General features: G+C 40.3%; 1 protein-coding gene across 1 annotated transcript in view; it reads left to right on the plus strand.

Moving 5' to 3' along the window:
- The first annotated feature begins 5,441 nt into the window (after window positions 1-5,441).
- The window catches only part of SPTSSB (serine palmitoyltransferase small subunit B), a 14,932-nt gene continuing 11,558 nt past the window's right edge, over window positions 5,442-8,815 (plus strand). Inside the window, exon 1 of the mRNA XM_006102667.3 lies at window positions 5,442-5,645. The gene's annotated coding sequence lies outside the window, so the exon portion shown is untranslated. The remainder of the gene's footprint in view (window positions 5,646-8,815) is intronic.

The following is an 8,815-nucleotide window of genomic DNA, read 5'->3' on the forward strand; positions in this document are numbered from 1 at the left end:
GAGCTTTTAGAAAATGGCTTAAAAGGGAGCACCGACTTGATTTTTTAAGTCAAAAGGGAACATTTATTTCAGGCTTAGACAAGAAGCATTTGAGAATGTCTAGAGTCATTGAAAATAAGTTAGAAGACTCCCTGGAATAGTGGAGTTATGGAGCATTAGAATTTTCATTTATTCAACACATTTTAATTGAGCAGCCACTACGTGCCAGGCCCTGGGGGAACGACACAGAGGAGGACCTTGCCTCAAAGATCTTTATTTCTAGAGGTTACGGCATTTGCCTTTGGCTGCAAAATAGATGAAGCACACAGTGTTGAGGACAGAACTCTTGGACCTGCCTGCCTTGACACCCGCTTCCAGACTGGGCTAGAGCCTCCTTCTGTGCCCCTGCACTGCACTTCCCAGGCATGATGAGTACTTAGCACATTGTGTGCAGATGCTTGCATAAGTGTCCCTCCTCCTCTCTGGAAAGCGGCCTAAGAAAAGTGACCATGTCAGTCTTATTCATGGTTTATATTCCTAGTTCATGCTTGTTGACTATTTTATTGGATGGATGGATGGATGGATGAATGGATGGATGGATGGGTGGGTGGGTGATTTGCCAGGTTATGATCAGAGCTCTTTGCATAGAGAGGCAGTCTGACAGAGTAGTTAAGAGTGTGTGCTCTACATTAGCTGTGAGACTTTGGGTCAGTTTTTCAATTTCTCAATGCCTCAGTTTCCTCATGTATAAAACGAGTATAGAAATAGTGCCTTCATTATAGTGTTGTTAAGGGAACTGCATCAGGGTAATACATATGAAGTGGTTAGCAACGCTCTGAGAGTTACTCAATAAATATCTGCTATTGTTACCAATGTGGAATGACAGTCTCCTGGGTGGCAGTTTGCTATTCACATATTGCATCCCTGCCCTTTCAGCTCTATTACAGATCAAAGGATGTCAATGAGGAAGCTAAAGTTATTACTTTGAGTTCAAGATCTCAGAAAAGATTAAGAAGAAAATTTGGAAATGAATATAAGTAGGATATTGAACAATAAAATTTTAAAAAGTTCAAGAGGCATGTCTAGAGCAACATTTCTCAGGCAATACAATGGCTCTCCAGCTCTCACCACACCCTCCACAAACATCAGAGTACCAGTTCATCTCTGTTCTGGAACACACTTGGTATGCCTCATAGAATGTCATGCCCAATAAGCATCAGTGAAAGTTCACTGATGCAGAAGAAAGAAAGAAAAGTGTGTGTGTGTGTAGGGGGGGAGGGGGGGGGCGGGGATTCATTTGAAGTAGAATCTTATCTAAACCTAAGAGTGTTATATTATCTTTGTTTCTTTTGAAAATCTAATAATCCTCTTTTTGTGTAAGACCTTGAGTAGAGTTATCATACTACTTCCTCATATGCAGTTACGTATTACTTTCTAAATGCTTCCTTCTACTTCTATCAGAGGAAATTCATTTGGCCACTTCCCCAACCATGAGGGAAGTATCATTTAGTCATCCATTATAAAGTAATTTTTAAGTAAATTAGCTTATTGTCATCTCATTGATAGAAAAAAATAGGCATAGAAAGAATATGTAACTGACCCTAATACTTTACTTACCAACTCTTTTTATTCTTTGAGGCCACAGATATTTTATCTACTCCACAGGGACAGCTTGGTCCTTACATCCTATATAATAAAAGCCTAATATGCAATTCAACCGAATAGTGGAACAACCAGTTGCTATGATGCACACTGACCACCAGGGGGCAGACGCTCAATGCAGGAGCTGCCCCCTGATGGTCAGTGTGCTCCCACAAGGGGAGCGCCCCTCAGCCAGAAGCCGGCTCACTGCTGGCAAGCGCAGCAGCAGTGGTAGGAGCCTCTCCCACCTCCGCAGCATCACTAAGGAGCAGCGAGCAGGCGGGCAGTAAGGAGTGAGGGGTCCCAGACTGCGAGTAGGCACAGGCTGGGCTGAGGGACCCCCTCACCCTCAGTGCACGAATTTCATGCACCAGGCCTCTAGTTTTTAATAAGATGTTTCATTGCCTAAAACTTTAAACAAAAAAAAATTAAATTGTGTTGGCCTAGTTCTAGTTTTGATGGGCAGGAAAATCAGTTTATAATATAGGACAAAATGTTGTTCCACTGGTTTCCTCCATTTAGCAGGAAACAAACACTGATGTGAACATGAACAGGTGATATGGTACCCCATGACCTTTGGGATGAATTCTTTCTTCCAGACCAATGGGAGTCGCCATATTACCCTCTTACATCAAACTCTCTGAAGGTTCAATAGAGTCACCTGAAAGGAATCTCTTAGAAGGAGAGGAAATAAAATGCAGGTAGCGAAGAATAGAGTGAAGAAATAAAATGGAGTTTCTATGGTCAAGCTGCTGAATTGTTAAAATCAAGTAGGCTGAGCCTTGAAAAATGATTCTATTCTTGCTTTCACTATCTGGGAACTTAAACCTTTGAACCTTCCAGTTGTACCTGGAATATAAATGTATAAATCCTATAAGATAACCTTCTAACAGCCCTCAAGGATTTAGGGGGGAAAAATGTTTAGTTGACCAGACCACCTGGCACCCAGTCTCCAGACCACCTGGCATCTATCATACAGAGTGACACACAACCGGACACATGGCATTTGGCTGATAACTGTCCTGGATCAATACAAGGGCCAATAATGCAAGACTGATTATTCTCAAAGATGTGACTTCTACAATAAGAACTCTTAACTTTTCTTTTTCTTCAGAACAGTTCTAGGTTTTAACTAGCTGTGTTTCCAGTTGGCAAACTCTAAGACCCTTGAATAAATCTTTTATCATTTTTTCTATTAAAGCTTCCTGATTCATTTATGCTTGATTGATATTAGAAAAATAAGAGAAACACAATTGATAACTGTAATAAAAGCAACCCTCAGAAGATGTTGTCCATTATCTGTATAAACAGTTTCCCTAATGGAATTCTCACTACTTCAACCAAGCAACCTCTTCCCCTTGAGGTAGCTCATATTGATTAAAGGTTTTCTCAAGAATCATCTCTGAAAACAATAAAACTATTCCAAGCCTTCCCTTCCATGACAGCTATAATACCACTTAAAAAGTCTTAGATCTGTTAAGACCTCCATGACATGCTCTTCCCCCTAACCTTTTCTCAACATTTCCTGTTGGAAATCTTCCAGACACTCTCCATCTAGCTTCCTAGGGTGTCTGAAGTGACGGTTTTTAACAGCTGGAAGAAGGATGCTCATCAAAGCCAAGAGCGGTAGCCCCCTTTTCTCAGCCATGGCACAGTACTTCTATAAATACATACATAAGAATATTGGTACTATGGTCTGAATATGTACCCCTAAAATTCATGTTGAATTCTAACTCCCAAAGGTGATGGGAAGTGCTTAGGTCATGAGGAGGGAGCCTTCATAAATAGGATTAGTGTTCTTATAAAAGACGCTCCAAAGCCCAGCAGGTGTGACGTAGATGGTTAAGTGTCTTCCCATGCACCAAGAGGTCACCGATTTGATTCCCAGTTAGGGCACATGCCTGGGTTGCAGGCTCAATCTTTAGTAGGGGGCATGCAGGAGGCAGCCAGTGGATGTTTCTCTCTCTCTCTCCCTTCCTCTCTCTGAAATCAATAAAAAATACCTTTAAGCCCTAACCAATTTGGCTCAGTGGATAGAGCATCGGCCTGAGGACTCAAGGGTCCCAGGTTCAATTCCGGTCAAGGGCATGTACCTTGGCTGCGGGCACATTCCCAGTAGGGGGCATGCAAGAGGCAGCTGATCCGTGTTTCTCGCTCATCGATGTTTCTGTCTATCCCTCTCCCTTCCTCTCTGTAAAAAGTCAATAAAATATATTTTTTTTAAAATACCTTTAAAAAAAGAGAGAGGGGCTCCAGAGACATCCCTCGCCCCGTCCACCATGTGAGGACCCAGCAAGAAGGTGCTGGCTATGAACCAGGAAGAGGCCTTCACCAGAATGCAACCAGGCCAGCAACTTGATCTAGTCTCCAGAAATGTGAAACATTTCTGTTGTTTATAAGCTACCCAATCTGTAGAATTTTGCTATAACAACCCAAATGGACTAAGACAATTGGATCACTTATTTATTTGCCAACCATATCACAACACTATTGGCTCATAATGAGCTTAAAGTCAAGTAAAATTTCTTAGTCTTTTTTACTTAAACTGGCTCACAGGCCACATTTTCCCCCCATATTACCCTTGGGCAATTGACTTTGTGAACTAAAGAACAAGACTTTATATTTCCCCCAAAGTTTTACCCTCAGTCATTCTCTTATCTGCTCAGTCTTTTAATTCCACCCCATAACTTGGGTTCATCTGCAAATTTGACCACCCATACTTCCTATGACTTAATTCAGGTGGACACTAATGCTACAATGGTCAGAACAAAATACATAGCCCCTGGGCTCACCACTAAAGACCCACTCACCATCTTTATAAAACACTTCTTAAAATTATTTCATTTAATTCTTACAACGCTCCTATGAATAAGATACTATCATCATTCGACATGTGAGGACAGAGATTCAGAAAAGACTACCTGAATTGCCTGATGTGATACAGCTAATAAACAACAAATAAGAAACAAGCCTTGCCCGGCTGGACTGGCTCAATTGGTTGAGCATCGTCCTGTGCACAGACCTGGGTTTTGGGTTCAATCCCCAGCCGGGGCATGTACGGAAGGCAAGGGATCGAAGTTCATGTGTTTCTCTCTCTCTCTCTCTCTCTCTCTCTCTCTCTCTCCATTCCTTTCTCTAAGCATGTCCTCAGGTGAGGATAAAAGAAAAAAAAAAGAAACAAGCTTTAGGGTTTCTGTTTCCAGTGTTTTTTTCAAAGACAGATTTTTAAATACAGTAATTAAATAAATATGCAATCTCTGTTTCCTTCCTCCCCACCCAAGGGTATCAACAGAGACTAATTAAAATCAAGAAACCTTTTCCAGAGACCCAGTAGGTAAAACAGACTAAAAGCAAGCTGCTTTGATAGAAGCAAGGTGGGGGACACTTAGCCTCATCTCTCTGTCCCACCTGGGACATCCCCTCAACCTTGCCCTAGATCAGTGATGGTGAACCTTTGAGCTCGGCGTGTCAGCATTTTGAAAAACCCTAACTTAACTCTGGTGCCGTTTCACATATAGAAATTTTTTGATATTTGCAACCATAGTAAAACAAAGAATTACATTTTTGATATTTATTTTATATATTTAAATGCCATTTAACAAAGAAAAATCAACCAAAAAAATGAGTTCGCGTGTCACCTCTGACACGTGTGTCATAGGTTCGCCATCACTGCCCCAGATGGTAATGTGACACCTTACAGTCCTTAGAGTACATTGGGAAGTCACTAGCCAGGTGCATGTCCTCAAACTGTAACCTTTTCTAAAAGTAATTTTTAAAGTAAGACTAGGTTTGTCATCCCTTATTTTTATAATACATTCTAAAATTTTGTGGGAGAACACCCATCTAAGAGGTTTAATAATCTTTTACAAGGAACACAAATGTTTTAAAATTTGAAGACATCTTTGGGTTTATTCAAATGTTTATTTTAACAGATGAAGAAACAGCAGCCCAGAGAGGAGAAGTAACCCAGAATTATTCCGTGGAGGAGCAAGAACAAGAACCCAAGCCTGGACCCTCCTAGGCAGGTAAATTCTTCTAATCATACCATGGAGTCTCGCTTTTAGAAACCTGACCCTTTTGATTATAAAACAACACCTTTCACAAGACGAAGTTTCTGGTTCCCACTTAAGTAGCTAACAGAGACATATTATATACTCAATGTTATAATGGCATTTAAGATGACACAAAGGGGTAAAGTGTGGCAACTAGCTTTAGTAGTGAGAGGCCTTGAAACACTGGCTCTTAGTTAACAGGCATTACACAGGTTCCTTTGAAGTATATGCAGAAAACTTCATGCAAAATTTGCAAATATTCCAAGGAGTTCATACATGTTCCCCATGCCACCCCCCAACTTTTGGCCTCCAGGTTAAGAACCTCTGGCCAATTCCAGTACAAGTGCCAGTGTCGGGCTTGCATAGCACCAGCTACTATCTTATTTCTGGGTCTGTTGGTTAGAGGCTGCTTCTGTGTCAACAACCTTCATCTTTTATTTAAATGGAGCAGCATCTTATTCTGGAGGAACTTTGATGAAGAGAGGAGTAATGTTTTAATAAGTTATTAGTTAACCAGATGGGGCAAATTAATAGAGAAATATAAGATGAAAGCATTTTCTTTCAAAAATGTTAACAATAAAAGTGGGGATGGTCAGTGTTCATAATAGGAATTTATTTTTTTTCTGTTTCTTTTTATTTTAAAAAAAGAAAGAAAAGGAAATAGAATTTTTAAAAAACCTAGATTACCACTAGCTGCCTACTCACTTTTATTAAACCAATAGCCAATGGGGAAAAAAAGAGTAGGGGTGTGGAAAAAAAAGAAATAAATGTATCTTCTGAATGACTGTTTCTTAATCCTTCCCTTTTGCTAGAGAAGATTTATGGTTCTGAAATGGTTCACAACAATTTCTTCATTTAAAATAGTTTTTCCAGCGGGCATAGCTCAGTGGTTGAGCATCAACCTATGAACCAGGATGTCATGGTTCAATTCCTGGTGAGGGCACATGCCCAGGTTGGGGGCTCAATCCCCAGTTTGGGGCATGCACGAGGCAGCCGATCAATGATTCTCTCTCATAATTGATGTTTCTATCTCTCCACCTCCCTCCTCTTTGAAATCAATAAAAATAAAATAACCAGAAAAAATAGTCTGGGCAGCTCTGATATTACTTTAAAGTTATTGATAATAAGGCTTGATTTTACTAATTCAAAAAGTATCTGATAGACACGCAGCATTTGGACAGCACTGCTACGGGAGGCAGTATGGTGTGATGAACCATTTTGGAGTGAGAGAGTCCAGGACTGAATTCCAGTATTACCTCCTCCTTAGCTTTGACAATAAATGAGGTACAAAAACTTAATGAGCCCCAGTTTCCTAATCTTTGAAATGAGGTCATATATATTTTATCTCCTTTATGACATTATGAAATAACATTTTGAAGAGTAACCTCTCTTAAAAAGACTTGTAATTTAATAACTAATAAAGTTCCTATGTTGTGCCTTAGAAATGATCTCATTCTCCTTTATTCTTTGCCTGGTATTCATAGCCTTAGCAATAGTGCATTAGCATAATGTGTAGTAATCATAACAGTTAACATTCATTTAGCCTTTCCTATGTATTATCCTAAATACTTTACACTTTTTAATCTTCCAAGAAATCATATGAAGTTCTATTATCATTCCTATTTTCCAGTCGAGGAAATAAAGTCCAAGCTGTGGAGTAGCTTAGCCAGGGTCAAACCCAGACAGAATCCAGAGCCAGAGCTTGTTAACGACTCTCCAACTTGCCTTTTGCCAGGATTCTCACCCAGCTCCCTGTGTGTTCACCATGGGGCGCATTAACTAAAGGGGTTCAAATATATGGTGACAGGTGGAAACTGAACTTTTGCCTGTGAACATGCAATAGAGTATGCAGATATCAAATTATAATGTTGTATTCCTGAATTTATATAATGTTATTAACCAATGTTACCTCAATATGTATAGTTAATTTTAAAAATGGAAATCATGCCCTGGCTGGTTTGGCTCAGTGGATAGAGCGTCAGCTGCGGACTGAAGGGTCCCAGGTTTGATTCTGGTCAGGGGCACATGCCTGGGTTGTGGGCTCGATCCCCAGTGGGGGACTTGCAGGAGGCAGCCAATCCATGATTCTTTGTCATCATGGATGTTTCTATCTCTCTCCCACTTCCTTCCTCTCTGATATCAATAAAAATATATTTTTTAAAAAATAAAAATGGGAATCATTTAAGTTAAGCACCTCACCAGTGCCTGCCACAGCGGTACTTAATAAATGCTGTTTCTGTTCCTGAAGACTTCTACATGATAAGATTCATGTATCTTAATCCAAATATCATTTTAAAATATATTTTTATTGATTTCAGAGAGGGAGAGAGAGACATAAACATCAATGATGAGAGAGAATCATTGATTGGCTGCCTCCTGCACACCCCTTACTGAGGATGGAGCCCTCAGCCCAGGCATATGCCCTGACCGGGAATTGAACCATGACCTTCTGATTCATAAGTCTACGCTCAGCCACTGAGCCATACCGGCTGGGCTTAATCCAAATATCTTTATGTCTTAGGATATTCCCTCTGGTATTCTTGACAAACAAACCCACATTCATTCAAAGAGGGAAAAGAACATTTCATCTCACCCAGTTGAGGCCTGTAGTTTTATCGGTTACAAAATTTTTTGGTTGAAAATATTTCTCCTAATATGCCCAGTTGTTGTGAGCCTTCTCTACGTTTACTTGAGAATGAACAAAGTTTTTAGGAAACAAACCATTGTTACCCATTTAAAAGAAAAAGTTGGAGTTCAGCACATCTCCCCTTTTCACTACAAGCCTACCCATCGCCATGCACTTAGAAGGCAAAAGAGAAGGAAACCAACAGTAAATACTGTGTCCTCACTGTTCTTCTCAGGAGAATGAAAAATCCACTTCACTAAACTGTCAGCAAACTTTCTTTCTTTTAGTACAGTTTATCATTTAAGTAGCTCACTTCTAAGTACAAGATCACAAAGTGTAATTAGAGTACGTAATGTAATTGCCTAAAAGCAGGTTTTGACATAACTCTATAAACTCCTGCCTTTCCCTTCTCTCCTCCTCCCGCCCCCCCCCCACCCCCCATCATTTCAGTAACTAGCTGACCTGGAATGCTAACCAGCCCAGTAGGGAAATGCCCCTTGGATCTGGGGGTTTTCAG

This window comes from Myotis lucifugus, unplaced genomic scaffold (assembly GCF_000147115.1).
Source record: "Myotis lucifugus unplaced genomic scaffold, Myoluc2.0 scaffold_423, whole genome shotgun sequence".
NCBI classification, from domain to species: Eukaryota; Metazoa; Chordata; class Mammalia; order Chiroptera; family Vespertilionidae; genus Myotis; species Myotis lucifugus.